The following is a 15,955-nucleotide window of genomic DNA, read 5'->3' on the forward strand; positions in this document are numbered from 1 at the left end:
TTATTAATCAAAGTTATTCATCTAAACAGGTGAGTTTTTAGCCTTGATTTAAATGAACTCATGGTTTCGGCTGTTTTGCAGTTTTCTGGAAGTTTATTCCATATTTAACTTCAGCTTCTATGCACCATAAATCTGGAATAAACTGCTGAATTACTGAGTTCCTTTAATTCCAGTCTAAAAACTCACCTGTTTAGAGTTTATTTTGATAATTAATAAATGAAACGCTGACCAACATATTGGATGTTTATTGATGATTTTGCTGATGTCACTCATCAAAATGTAATATTAATTATCAATTGTTGGCTGCATGTTGTTGTGACTATTTTTAAGATTTAAAGCACTTTGAACTGCCATGTTACTGAAATGTGCTACGAATATAAACTCGATTGATTGATTGATTGATTGATTGATTGATTGATTGATTGATTGATTGGTGAACTAACTGGATTTACAGAATGAGCTGAGCTCTGAACACGGTCTGTTGTTGCAGAAATTAACTCGTAAAATCCTGAAAGATAAAAAACTGTAACAGTTGAACTGAGGTTTCTTCCAGCCAGTGAAGTTGGCACTTCCTCGGGCAGCGGTCCAAACAAATCAAGTGATTTCCCGGCAGCGGAGGAGAGCTCTGATCAGAAAGAGGAGCGCTGCCGTTAACGGGCGTGGCCGCCGGTTGCTTCTGGCTGGGCGCGGTGGCGGAGGAAGCAGATGGAAACCTCTTCCTCACAAGCTGAAATCAGCATGCAGATATTCTGGAGTCTTCCTCAGAACGGCAGCGAAACGCCACCTTGACCCCATGCTGTCCTTAGAATAGATCATTTATCTGTGGAACTAATGTGGGTATTAGAGCCAGACTAAGAATTGTTGTTTTTTTAATTACGAGAATAAAGTCTGAATATTAGCAGAATAGATACATAACATCACCAGAAGTTATGAGAAATTATGAGAAAAGACGACGTTTGTCAGTGTGTGTGATTCTGTCTACATAACTGACTCATTTAATCAAAGTCCTGCTGCTGGTAATAATTTGATGCTGTTGTGTTAAAAATGACGCCCAACAAGCAGAGAAGCAGCATTCAGCTTCTGTGCTCCATAAATCTGGAACAAACTTCCAGAAAACTAAAAACCAGCTGAAACACAGAGTTCCTTTAAATCACAGCTGTTTATAGAGGCTTTTGAACCACAATAAATGCAACATTGATCAACATATTTGATGTGAATCGATGTTTTTGGTGATGACACCTGATAAAATATAATGTTTGTTCTCAAACTGGTCACTGATGATGTTTTGGTGACTTTTGTTTTTATGATTTAAAGCACTATGAACTGCCTTGCTGCTGAAATGTGATATACAAATAATCTTGATTAATTGAAACTTGATTGATTGAACATTTCTCATTTTAGATTTTAGTTGTTCTCCATGGAGGAATTCTCCTAAAATTACTTCTTCTGAAGTAATTTTTCACCAGCTGGTCTCTTTCCCTGTAAAAGTCTAAACTTTTTGTTTATTCTGAAATCTAAAAAATAAATACAATTTATTTTGGGTTTGCCATAAAAATGTTTTATAAAGTGTATATTTATAAAACTAGGGGTAAGAAGGTTTTCTGGTTCTAGAAAATGTTTATTTTGTTGCAAAGGCTGAAAAGGTTTCCAACCTTTGAACCCAGACGTTTATCTATAGAATGTACAAATATTGCGTTCTGTTGTTTTATTAATTTTTCTAACTCCATAACCATCCATCCATTAATGTTTGTCTTGCCGTCAGTCGTGTGCAGCGTTGGTGGGCTTATCTCCTGCACACAGTCACACCTGGGGCGATTTAGAGGCTTTCAGTAGGAAAACCTGAATCACGCATGCATGACGGGAACATGCAAACCCCCAGCATAAAATCCGACCGAGGAACTTCCTACTTTGAGGAAACGTCACCCAACATGCAGCCGACTGTTTATTCTGCTCATAATCTCTGTCACCAGATTGGATTATTAATCCCAGCCTTCACCAGAGGCAGAAATTATGTTTCCTTTCTACTGAAAAACAGAAACACGAGAAACGCTGGGTAAAATGTTGGGTACAAACTGAAACCGCAGATTTGATTGGTGTTTGCCAGCAAAAAAACTGAAGAAATCTTCTGGTTTCACCACATTTTACACTTTAATTAAGGAAAATCCATCCAGCAAATGAGCTTTTGATACGTTCTGTTGGGAAAACACCAAGAATCCTGGGTGGGCGTTTCAAGATCTAATATGGCCACCACCAAGTGGCAGATAAACCATTTATGTGAACTTCAGACTGCGTGTATCTCTTTAAAACACATAGTTGGCTCAAAATTTTCTCTGATTAAGTATAGCTGAATTTCTGTGAAAATGTGAGAACAGATTAATACGTTTAAATGTCTCCTGATAAATGAAACGGTGGGGGTGTGTCAGCATGTGGGTGTTTTTGATGTTTTCTTGGCTGTGGATCAGGGGTGGAGGGGCTGAGTTTCAGCTAATTGATCTCCAACCTGCCAGACGTCAAAGTGTCCTTGGGTAAGACGGGGAACCCCCACACCGCCCTCGATATGCTAATTGCTGTGCAATGGGGTGTGCATTGTGTGAGTCTGTGTGCAAATGGGTTAATCATAGAGCGCCTGATAACAGCTCAATCTGTCTGCAAAAGCAGGAAATAAAACGAGTTCAATCATCAACAAGAACATCTCCAACAGATAAACTCTTTACTGCCAGAAAACATGCTAACCTCTTCTGGTAAACAGTTTCACAATATAGTCCCAAAAACAAAAAAAGCTTTTCAGAAATCACCAGAGATGCTCATAAATTTAATGTTTAAATCTTAAATAAAATGTCTTTAAGACAAGCTGAAGCGAGGCTCACTGTTTGCTTGGTGGGTTGACTTCAACCCCCCTCCGACTCTTAGGGTGTTTATTTAAAGGGTCTATCTGGCCTTAATAATGTGTGTTCTGTTAGACCTGAATGTGTCTTTAAGAGAAAATGGTTTTAATAGAGGAATTATTTATTGGTGAAGGCCTCTATATTTCTAATTAAAGATGAAGAAGAAAAGAATAACCAATAAACAATATAGGAACGTAAAGGCAGAAGTCAAAAACAAAAAGTTAGTCAAAAAAGTGAAAAATTACAAAATTTTGTATAACAATGAATATTAACGCTAACTTGAACAGGTTAGGTTAGTCCCATGGTAAATACCAAACATGTTTGTTACATTTTTTTAGATAATGAGATTTCAGTCTGCTCAGTTCTGTCTATTCAGAGCTGTTAGTTCCTCCTGTCACTTTAAATCCAATTAAGCCACTGCTGGCCACGCCCCCTAACTCAACGTTTACTTTTGTACGTGAAAATGGCTGCAAACAGATGCGCAATTACACAACCATTCGTCTTTGAAAAGCGGAAGTGGAGCCTCCTGCACAACCAACAAGAATGCAGAAAGTGGTTTCTGGAATGCAAGTCAACAACAAAGCACTTTTCCAGCAGCCATTGTACAGCGCATACAGTGGTAAGACTAGCTGACCAAACGTGCTGGAGTTCAGCTTAGGTTGCCAGGTAATGGGCAGAGTTCCGGTGGGGTTGCTAGGTAACGGCAGAGTTTTGGTGGGGTCGCTAGGTAACGGACAGCGCCTGCAGATTTGTGACATTACATTTCAGAGGGTTTTGAAACGGCTCATCTTTAAGACACCAAAAAACATTCATTTATTACCAAGAACCAGATGGGTAATTTGTTTAAGTGCTTGGCTGTTTCTGGAAGCCGTAGAAACCAAATGGAAGAACAAAAACAGGCAAAATGTAGATTTTGCATATGTTCCCTTTCAAAACGTTCTTCCTGTATCTCTCTTACGTTGCGTTTGTGTGACATTTACAAACTGAAATCTAGAATCCACTCATTTCATCGCTCATAACGTTTCTTTTCTCATTCAAATTAGGCATTACACTGCAACACAGTCCAAACACTTCTGGGTTACCACCCCACTCACATTACCGCCCACACACACACACACACACACGCACACACACACACCCGCACACACCCACACACACACACACACACTTCTCGTAGACATAAAGCCACTTGCCCGTGGGTGTCTGTCCTGTCCCCAACACGACAAACAAAGCAATTGCAGAGGAATGCATAAATCTGTCATTAGTGAAGGCACGCTGCTGTCTGAACAGCGACCCACTCTGGGTGGGTTCCCTCTCCAGCTGGGGTCCATTAGATTTAGCCGAGGGGCGAGAGGTTCCAGCTGAGAGGGGCAAACCCTCAGGGCGCAAACAGAGACACGCCAAGCAAAGATTTCACTCCCATCGTTATTCCGGATTAGTCAAAAATACAAAAGTTACTCCTGATTAGTTAAGAATTAAGGTAAAAGTATAATCTTCCCATGAACTGCAATCTGCTGTTTCTACAACGACATATTTGGGCCACTGTAAGAAAAAAAGTAGTAAAATTCTGCCAAAAAACTCAGACTTAGAGACTAGTCTTAGAAATTTTCTGGAAAAACACTCAGAAAATTTCCAAGATTTTTCCAGAAAATTTCTGAGAATTATCTAAAAACAGAGTTTTTTGTGTACATTTTCTCCATCTAAAACGGCCTTAAGATGCTTTCGTATGACATCATCATAAGATGACCCTTATAAAATCATACATCGGGTTTATGGGTCCACTGACTGACCCAATGGCTGTGGGATTTCTCTGGACTCTGATGCTTCTTGAGGTCTGAAGGACAAACTAAAGAGGAAGTGTGCGTGATCTGCCAGGCAGACTAAAACCCTAACAGTTGAGGAGGAGCGAAACGCTACCTTTTCATATTTGCTCACACAGCAGTGGAGCTTGAGAGCGGATGTGATCTATGCAGTACTGTGGGTACTGAATGCAGATATCACCTGGTTTTGGTACCAGATAGTGCATTGTACTGCTGATCATTTTTAATTTGAAAGCAAGATGTCATCCCTCTGCTCTCAAAACTTCTGCTCTCTTTCCAATATTTTCCTCAGATTTTCTCCCAGCACAGATCAAATCGAACCGCTCACAAACCTCTCTGCTCACTTGCAAAAGGTCCTGATTGCAAAAGATACCACTGATGCTCATTAATATTCATAAGCGCACTAGTTGCCCGGATGTTCGGACAAACAAAGCACAAACAGAGAGAAATCTGAACGAAGATGAAGACGACTCGGGAGCTTTGTTTCAATATTCTTTGATACAGAAGCTGGAGAAACTTTAACAATGGTTGAAATGCAGAGGACTCAAAGTGAGCGGAAACAAGGCAGCAACGGCTGAAAGGTGGATTCCAAGCTGTAAGTTCTCGACTTTTGGCAGTAAAATTCCTCCATACATGTTCAGCGAATTGGCTTCTTTCAGGCTCGACTTTCTATGATACATTTTTCATTCCCCACAGCGTTGGTCTGCGTTTTTTCCTGGATAATCCTTTATTTTACTCTTTTTTGCTTTGTCAGCACATACCAAAATAACCCAGAAAAAACTCTCTTCTTTCTGTCCACTGATCTTCTCCCCATTCGGCTTCCTGCAGAGATTTTCTGGTATAACAAAGATAAAGTTAAATAGATCACTTATGTTTGAAACTTAATGCACATCTAATCTATTTTTACTGACAGGCAGAGATAAGAAAGGTTTGATTGATCGATCAGAACAGGTCTGATTTTCCATCCAGGTTTTATATTTAAAGCCAAATCACTACAGAAATATTTGACATAAATTCAGTGTTAGTTATGGGTGCACCGATTTATCGGCCAGCTGATTTATTGGCACAGATTTCCTTAATTCTGGGAAATCAGTGATGGGCCAATACTTACATGTGAAGCTGATCTTATCCACCTCAGCAAAGGACTAAAGATCAGCTGCTGTCCTCTTCTGCTCTCCGTTAGAGAGGTTGGACTGCCAGACCAGCTCTTATCTGCATGTTTGCAGCTAACAATAATCACTCAGCAACATTTCAGACAAAAAAAACTGGTATCGGCCAAAATCAGAATCTGCAGGTCAGGATTTTTACAAATATGTAACCGGCAACCGACCAGAAAACTGCAATCGGTGCACCGTTTTTCACTGTTATTTTGTTTAGACATTAAAAGCTCCCCCAAAAAAGAAAAAGAAAACAAAAGACAGAATATAACTTTCAACTTTCTACAGATTCTGGTTGATTTAAAACAAATATAATCTGCAGATTTGTTTCAGTTTGCAGAAGAAATAATGAGTTCAGCCAATTCCAGAAACAAATAATTTTCCATAATTATCCTGGGAATCATCTTATTGTGTCCAACATGAGCAAAACTAAAAACTTTATGAAATACAACCTTTCTCTCTCTAGTTGCTGTCTTCCCTGATTGGAGGTTTGGTTTCTTCTTTTATTTAGAAAAGCTTTTTCTTCATTTCCTGTGAAGCTTTAGCGCTCGTCAATGAGTCGGAGGGGAAAGACGTAAATTTGCTCAGTGAAATATGCGTTGATGTCCCTCCCATCACTTTCTGTCGCTCCCCATCGCCATGGTAACCTCCAGCACCACACGGCCGTGTATCTGTCCCCATCCCCCGTCCCTCCCTCAGTTCTCCCATCCCCCTCTCCGTCTCACCACACCTCATCTCCAGAGCCACTCCCAGCATCCACTTGACTCACCTCCAAACACACACACACACACACACTCCTCCAGCCTTCCTGTTCTCTGCTCTACAGCGCTTAGAGCCACAGACTTTTTAAATCCAGTCCAATCATAGAAAGGAAATCTACACGCCTTCCATCTGTAGCAAAAACTACAAACCAAATGTTTTAATTATGAGAATTAGGAAAATTATTGTCTAAGTCTTAAAGGTGTTTATTTTGTTCTAGGGTAAAACAGAGACAGCTGGAGTTTACCTTCCAGTTCTAAACCTGAATGAGTAGAAACAGGAACATTCAGACAAATAACCACAATCACAAACAGTTAAGTAACAGGAAGAGGTGAAATAATCTACTTTATGATTTTTATTGTCCATGAGCCTCATTTTGCTCTCTATAAACTACTCAACCAATCTGAATAAGTTTGGACTGTCAGAGAAAATTGAAGAATTGCCAGGAATTTTTAAAGTGAAGCTCTGTGAAGTTATTCAAGACGTTATTTTGTAAATCTGTCTTTGTGTCGTAACTTAAAGAGGCAGTGTTGAGTTATCCAGGCACATAGTGACATTTTATAGTATAATCCAGTAACTACGTTACCTTCACTTGTTATAAAAGAATTTTGACTTCAAAATTCCACACCATAAAAGTAACACTGTCTCTTTAAGAAGCTCCTGCTCTTTCTGAAACTCCGCCTTCAGGAAGTCATCACAACATGGCTCCATTAACCCTTTCACATGTTTTTAAATCATTTCTCAGCGTTTCACTGAGAAGTAGCTCCTATAATGAACTCTGCAGATGTTCCACCAGCTGTTTGCTCCTTCAGACTAGCCAGCACCAATTAGTAGAGTGGGGACTCGTGGGGGATGAAGTTCTGAGGAGGAGCTGATGGCAGATAAACGGTTCTCCTGAGACAGTGAGTTGTTTCTTTGCCATTAGCACATTTAGCAGTGAGTGCATGAGATTGAGTGACAGCACTAAGCCCCAGCCTCCTGGCTCTGATTGGTTGTTTTTAGTGCATTTCTTCAGTAGCACCTCAGGGAGGACGTGGAGATCGATTTTTTCATAGATTATCTGTCTTATAACAAACTGCCACAACATGGTGATAGTTTGAACAAATATGTAAAAAACATATTCTTTATAAAGGTTGTATACTGCAGCTTTAAATTTAAATTGTAAACTAACAAAAATCTTTTCATTTGTCTCTACTGAAACCGTCAAATTAAATTTAATGGTATCCTCTTTCATAAAAATTTACGGTCCTGGTTGAAATTGAAGCATTTACGTGAGGCTCCTGCTGGCTAAGCAGCTACTTAGCTTGCTATTGCCTTGGGCCGGCTCTGTTTAACCTCAGCAGCCAACACAATCTTCACTTAAACACAACATGCTGCTATTTGCCAACCTTACCTCTGAAATGATTCAGGTTTATTCCTCCTCCCCAGAAGCAACTCGAATCTAAAGGTTTTGATGGCTGGAAGCATCAGCCTTCAGTTTGTATCAGATCATGAGGAGAGGAATCAACAGCAGCTCTCCATGAAGTCACAGACAGACAAACTGTCAGACAGTGATAAGAAACTGGTGTCTAGAGGAAATGTTTCAACATTGTCCAAAAAATGTATGTCTTTCAGTCCCGAATGTGCAGTTCATTGTGACTCTGTGAAAAACATCACCAAGCTCATCGTTTTCCCAAAACCTAACGCCGCTCATTCCAACATGTTCGTGTAAAACACAGGAAATAATTGTGCAGCATTTGGCTGGCTGTCAGATGAGTGACTGATGAAACAGTTAGCCGGAGCACTGACCAACACAGCTGCCTCTGTTTTTGTGGTCACATGATAATAATAAAAAATCAGAGGTCACATATTTGTTACTCGCAGGATGAGTGTTTCTCTTTGTTCTGCTGCTTCTCTTCAGCGAATCCGTTTAAGTCACTAAAGTTAGATTAGCTGCTTCTGACCAGATTAAGGTCTCAAACTCAGATAAGCTGCTTAAAACAGTCCCTAATGTGAGCTAATGTTCACTCCAACAAACCAACCAACACACACACACACACATACGCACACACACTCACTCACTCTCTCAGAGGAAGGGGAAGACTGAAGGAAGAAAAATTAAGCAGGGCACGCCTTAATTTCATTAATACAACAATCTCGTCTTAATGGGCACAAGAGGAAAAAAACAGCAAAAAAGAAAGCAGAACAACGGATGAGAGAAAGGGATGATGGATAAGCAATCTGGAGGATTAATTTAGCTAATCTCATTTAGTCAAGCGGACCTCCATCTCACCCTCATTTCTGATAAAAAAAACCTTTCAGTCTGCCTCTGAAACACTAAAGACTCACTTTGTAAAAGGACAAGAGGCAATTCTTTCCTTTATGTAAAACAGAACCTGAAAGCAGAAACAGAAAAACACCAGAAAGTCAGAAAACTATCAGAAAATCTTGTTTTTGAGGTGAAGGTTAATGCTTCCAGTAGAGTTTAAAAATTATTCAAACACATTAAATAAGTATTTCTGGGTTTAGCGACCAGAACTGCCAGCGAATAGCATCTAAAAACGCTCATAACTTCATATTTTAACAGTTCAAACACTAAGTAGTGTTTGAACAGGGAGAACTCCTGCAGTGACGGACCGCTGCATCCTAGATGCACAACGCAGCGTTAACACAGATCCTTCCTCCCAGCAGCTTAGACTTCATAACCATCACTTCTCCCAACAGACTTAGGAACTGTTTACACTCCTGCTGGCATCTGCACAGCTTTTTACGCATTTTAAACATTTCTGTTCATATCTGCACAGCTCTTTTTATTGTCGCTTATTGTAAATATTTTGTTCACTTTTAATGCACAAATACACATGTACGTTTTGAAAATCTTTTACAAATCTTCCCAGCTGCATATTCCTAATATAGCAATAAAGTCGCTGAGTTGGCAACAGTGGAATGACTATTATTAACTGTTAACATGCAGACCTGACCTGATGGGTGGATGTGGAGCAAAATAGGGCAGCAGCTGATTTTCAGACCTTTTCTTCACATGGAAGTACCGGCCGATCACCGATCTCCCAAACGTCAGGCTGATTTATGAGCGAACTCTTAGTTTCGGTTTCTTATGTTGCGTCGCCAGCCTCTTTGTGCACGAGGTTGATATTCCACATGCACAAACTTTGCCAGTCGCTTGGCTGGAGGAGGGAAAATGATTTTTGCCGTAAGATGAACTGGAAATGAATGAAGAGGGAGCGATTTCGAGCTGTTCACACCTGCTGTTGATGCATCCTTGGTTCCCCAAACCGGTGGAAACGAGTGCAGGCTCTCAACAAAACAGCAAGTTTGAACCGAACCGAATTAGTTCAAGAATAAAAGTTCAAACAGCAGGAAGTTCAATGAGCTCGAGTTTTTTAACTGCTAGTCTGGCTTTATGTTGATGTTATATAGATGTAGAGATTAGTGCTGTCAAAATAAACAATAAATCAATTAATGGCATAATAAAATAAAACAAGCTAATAATTTAAATATGAATGATTTGTAATTTTTCTCCTACCAAAAACTGGATGATAAAACTCTTCAGTCTGGTACTTTGGTCTCAACTGGCCTTTTCTTTGAAAGACAATTTTGTTTACACAGACTTTATAATTCATTTTATTTACATTTATAATGTTTATTTATTTTGGACATTTAAAATGTCTTCCAGTTCCAGTGTTAAAGGTTCATTATAATATAAAGCTTACTAAGAATATGTGACCATTTTATTACTTGAAAATGGTCTCAAAACAACAATATTATTATTTATTGCAATAACTTTTGCAATAAAGCAAAATCCAGTATCGTCCAGTAAAATTTGCAATCGTGGTAGGTCTAGATGCAGCTTTAGTTTATTTTTATGTAGCTTTGATGAAAACATTTGAACCGATTTATGAAAGATTTTTACATTTCAGATCCAGTTGAGAGTTTGAGTCGAGACAGAACCAGTATTTCAGTTTGTGGTTATTGGTGGAAACAGAAGCGGCGCTCAGGAATCACCAGAACGTTTTTCTGGGACATAAAGTTCATCTCATAAAGGAGAAATGTACCGTATTTTCTGTACTATAGAGCGCACCTCACCATAAACCGTACCTGCAAAGTTTTCTTAAAAGCATGTATAAGCCGCACCGGGCGATAAGCCGCTGGTATCTCCGCTGCTCAAGGTTTTCCACAAGGACCCTCTGCCAGACCTACAGCCTTCAACTTAAAAGCTGCATCATATAAATTTCTTTGTGTGTTTCCATGATGAGGGGAAAGAGTTTGAAAACATTTCTCCGTCGTGTCTGCTGCTAGCATGTGCTTGTTCTAAATGAAAAGCAGCAATTTCTTCTTTGATTTCCAAGTTTGACTTCCAATGATTCACTTCCTGCTGAAGAGCCCCCTGGTGGTTGAAGAAAAATCCACAGAAAAGCTGCACTGGGCTACAAGCTGCATGGTTCAAAGCGTGGGGGGAAAGTAGCGGCTTATAGTCCGAAAAATACGGTAATTAAAAATAAAAAATTATCAACTGAATGCACTGCCATAAATTAACTACACCAACGATTTTCAATGAGAAACTGAATGTGTATGATGGAACGGTTAGACATTTTGCAATTAAATCATTACTAAGATTTAAACAAGTAAAAAACAAAACAAGAATGCAAATATATTTATATATCATAATGGTATATAAAAAACTTTAAAAACCAGATGAAAAGGAGTAGGAAGAAGTCCAAGATTATTAAATCTGATTGTCTCTTGCAAACATATCACACATTATTCATATTAAACATCAAATTTTTACTTGTAATATTCATGTAATAGAATCTAGTCTGAGACTTTATTGAAAATTGTAAACATCATAAACAGATCTGGGCGAAAATCCCAACATATTATGAGTAAAAATAATTAGGGAATAAAAATCTGCTGAAACCAAGACGGCTGCTTAAAGCTCAACGACGCAGAGTGTGTTTGGGATTACACAGAAAAAACAGAAAAACCGGCTCCATGTTTATCGTAGTTTTGTTCTTTAGGAATAAGCTCTGCTCAGCAATTTAATTAGTCGCCTTGGCAGCAATAGTGAGGTCATTCAGCGCCGTTGGTTATGAAACAAACAGAAGACCTGTCAAACACCATCCAGTTGGAGTAAACTGGATCATTTTCAAATTTTCTTCAACTGAAGCTTTAAAAGACGTCTTCATATTTCTACTGGCATCCAGCAGGAGATGTTCATCTTGTTTTATTTTTTATCTTCCTAATTGAAACTCTGGCATGTATCTCGCTGAGTGGTTATGCTTTTATTGTGTAGGACTTTAATAGCGCTCTAATGGATTATTGACCGGGGAAAAAAAGAAGTTATCTGGAAGACAATAAAGAATATTTTATTTTATTGTATCGCAGATTAAGACCGGAGTATTTAAACATATGGATTACTTTCATTTTGGCTTCCTCTAATGACAAGATTTAAATGGGAGATAAAATAAAATGAAATCAGCGAGACGAGAAAAAGACTGAAAATAAACCTTCAAACGTAAGAACAGAAACTCAGTGACATGAACATTCAGTCATATTCAATAAATTAGAATATACATTCTGATTAAAAGTTAAATAACCTAAAAGCAGGTATTAAAGAGTCTTCATTTCTCTATTAAAATGTTTTATCTGAAATAGGAATATCAGATTTTGGCTGCATTCCCACCAGGCCTGTCTAATAAAACTCCAGTCCGTTAGTTTATAAATTCCGGTTCGGTTGGAGAGGTGTGAACGCTAAGCTAACTCTGGTCCTACAAACCTCGTTCTGGGTTTGGTTGAAGTGAACTTTGGTTCCGTTTGAATGTGAACGCCAGGCAGACCAGAGACCGCTCCAAAAGCAGGAAGTGGACTACAGAGCAGGGCATTCTGGGTAAATACAACCAAAGCAAACATGCAAGCCTAGCGCTAGTGGGAGAAATGGCTCGTGGTCTTCAGCCAAAGACTAAAGAGAAATCCTCCAATAGCTAAAATCTGACACCTCCATTTTGTTTCCATTTGGTAAAGAAGGAAGTTGCTTTCAGTGTCTTCAGAGGTTTTTGTGTTTTTTTCCTTCAGTGGTTCTTGGTGCAGCGCCCCCACAGGCCAGGAGGGGAACAGGTCGCTCAAAGGGTTTGGCAGGTTTGACTCAGCGCATTGTGAAAGTTGATAGCATCTCAGCAGACCCCACACATGCTGGACATGAACTGTTTAGACCTTTACCTTCAGGTTGGCGCTACAGAAGCAAGTTTTCCCCCCAGACTGTCTCTCTGATTGACACTAATCAGGAGATACTCAGAGCCCAGATCGATATAACGCATGTTTGCACTGATTCAACCTCGTCTTCTCTTTAAAATAAAAAAACCCTGTATAAATGTATGGCAACAAACCAACAACAGGCAGCTGAATGAGGAGTTTATCTGCATTAATTTTGCCTTCAGTTCATGTTGGAAAAACAAACCCAACAAATAACTGGAAGATGCTGTGGCAGGAGCATTAATTATTCATCTGAACTCTTCCGGTTTCTGGAGTGATTATATGCCTATTTTTATTTTTATTTTCTCTAATCTAATCCTAAATCCTTAGTTGCTGGTGTTGCTAGGAGTTTGATGGTCTCTGTGCCTGAAGGAGGCGTCGACCTTTTAACCTCTGGTTCGTAATCCTGATTGAGTGCAGCTGCTAGTTTCTGTTTCTGGATGATATTCCAATGTTCCCAAAAACTTCCAAACAGAAGCAGCAAGTTTCTGGAACGGCATCCCAAAGCTCTGACTTCAACCCTTTTAAAAAGTAATGGACTTAAAACCAGGGTCTGTTGCAGGAAACAATTTAATTTATGAACTCCAACTCTGCCAAAAAAAAAAGGTCAAGAGTTTCTCAGAATTAAGGCAGACGTGTGTTTGAGGTGCAACTCAGTGATTTAAGTATTGCTGCAGCTGACTGTGGAGAAAAAGAGAAACTAAGATAAATCATTTTAATTTATAAATAAACATAACTTTTGACAGCAGAATGTCTAATGTCTTGATTTGACCAAATTCTCGTCCCATTGAAAAGTCAAACCAGATCAGAAACAGATTATTCTTCACAGAAGGTAATCTGGAATAGTTAGGAAGCTACACAAGTGTAAATAATTAATCACAAATTCTGCTATAGTGCATTATTTCATTCAATATTAATAAAAACAAGCGCCTGCAGATGATGGACGATGTCAGACTGGAGAAGGAGGAACTCCTCCCTGAAGGCTGATTCAGTCCCGTTTCTGAGCCACATCCTGACTACAGGTGACAGCAAAGCAGAAACGTGAATGAACCTGAGAAAAATCAAACGTCTCCCTGACTGGTTTCATTTCTCCAGGCCAGACTGCCACTCCTACCTCCATCCACATGGGGATTTCATAAAGCAGACACACACTTTGGGTCAAATTTAAATCAATGTACCTTCTAGGTTCTGCAGTCCAGATTAAGGCGTCCAGAACTCGTTTCAGGATTTCACAAACCAACTCAGAGACATTTCAGCTTTCCATACCTGCGGCTGTGTTACGTAAGAGATGGTTAAGCCTCCAGCTGAGATCCGTCCTGACACACAAACACACTGACAACCAGACACACGCAGCGGCCTGCGAAGCCTTTGTTTTACCTCTGCAGGTGTTTCCCCGTCTTCCAGTCTTTTATCCCTCTGTTTTATCCCTTCGTTTTCTCCTCTTCACATTCCTGTCTCCATCGCCGCTTCTCCTTTATCTCAGCATCTTTTCACTTCTGTCTCCTGGCTCGTTCCCTTTCTCCACTCTTTTTTCTTCTTGCTTTGAATCTGCAGTGGATCATAAAACACACCCTTCAGAGCTCCGTCTCCAAACCCCCCCGTTGCTCCGCTCCCGGCTCTCTGATTGGCTCATCCGCACCGATGACATCAGCCTCCTCCATCGCAGCCTCCCTCTCCTCCCCATCTATTCCCTCGGTACTTCGCGCCCCTCCCTTCTTCTTTACATCCATCTCTCTTGGTCCCATATCCTGCTTTTCATTTTTACTGGTGGTGAACTGGTTAGATTGTTAGAACACCACTGGGGAAAACAAAAAACCCGGCTCTCTGCTGTTCCTTCAAAATGCTGCTACATCACACCTCTATATGTAGGGATGAAAATTATTTCAGTAATCAGTAGATTCAGTTACCTAATCTTTAAGTATTAACTGATTTTATGACAAAATGTAAAGTTTTATCCCTACTGTCACAATAAAAATTTTTATTATTATCTATAAACAATAATATTGTTGTTTTGAAACCATTTTCAAATAATATAATGTAATGGCATAATGACAATGCAACAACACATTCTCAAAGATCAATACATTTTAATTTCTGATGAATACTTAACACTGGAACTGGAAGACATTTTAAATATCTTAAATAAATAAACAAAACTACAGAAACAACAAATAAAATGAATTATAAAATCTCTGTAAGCAAAATTGTCTTTTCAAAAATGGCTGGTTGAAACAAAAGCACCAGACTGAAGACTTTTATTATCCAGATTTTGGCAGAGACAAAAAAAAAAGAGAAATATGATAAATTATGCAAATGGAAATTATTGAGCTCGTTTTAATTCATCATGCAATTATTTGATTTATTGTGAAAGGCCTAGCCATATATTTCTGTTAAAAAACGTTAATTAAAGATGCTTTTTTAACATTTTTCAACTCCACTGTGAAGTTAATTAGTAACTGCACACTCCTTTTCATTCGGATAATTTGCCTTTTTAACTGTACAGCAGTCATCTAGTTTTTAATTTTGCTTAATAAATGTAGTAAATTGTATTTTTTGTAATATGAAAATTTTTGTATCAAGACTAATGTTATTTTTTATGCACATATTTTTACTAGTTTTACTACTTTAATATGGAAATATAAAACTGTAAATTTTGTCTAAATATTCTTTACTATATTTGTTTTATTGTGTTTTCAGCCATATTTAATATTTAAACTGCCTTAGACCATTAGATTTTCTCCTTTTAGAGATTTTCACACAATCACTGTTCAGGTTTTCTGAATATTTTTTTTATTGATTTATGATTTTATTATTTTACCACCAAATGTTTTGCTAAGGCTAAAGTCTAATCCTGTAAAATTAGACGGAAACGTTTTGATGATTTAATCCATAGTTTAATTGCTGAATGTTTATAAATGAAATAAAGGTTTTATTGTCTTCTGTCATCAGCTTGTTTCCCATTGCTGCACTTTTCTGTTAAACCACTAAACTTTAATTGACTCTCACTATTATTTTGACATGTTTTCTACATAAAACACTGAAGACAAATTAAATTAAAGCTGCAAGCAGCCTCGGGCGGCCCTCGCAG

General features: G+C 38.7%; 1 protein-coding gene across 4 annotated transcripts in view; it reads right to left on the reverse strand.

Moving 5' to 3' along the window:
* Positions 1-14,459, reverse strand: part of LOC116722218 (neural cell adhesion molecule L1.1-like) — a 41,876-nt gene extending 27,417 nt beyond the window's left edge. For 3 of the 4 annotated variants that reach the window (XM_032566444.1, XM_032566435.1, XM_032566420.1), the window contains exon 1: positions 14,245-14,459. The gene's annotated coding sequence lies outside the window, so the exon portion shown is untranslated. Of the gene's footprint in view, positions 1-8,014; positions 8,149-14,244 lie in introns of those variants that run through there. The other variant, XM_032566429.1, reaches the window with a different exon arrangement.
* Between the last annotated feature and the right edge of the window lie 1,496 nt (positions 14,460-15,955).

The sequence above is a fragment of the Xiphophorus hellerii genome, chromosome 1, assembly GCF_003331165.1.
Source record: "Xiphophorus hellerii strain 12219 chromosome 1, Xiphophorus_hellerii-4.1, whole genome shotgun sequence".
NCBI lineage: Eukaryota > Metazoa > Chordata > Actinopteri > Cyprinodontiformes > Poeciliidae > Xiphophorus > Xiphophorus hellerii.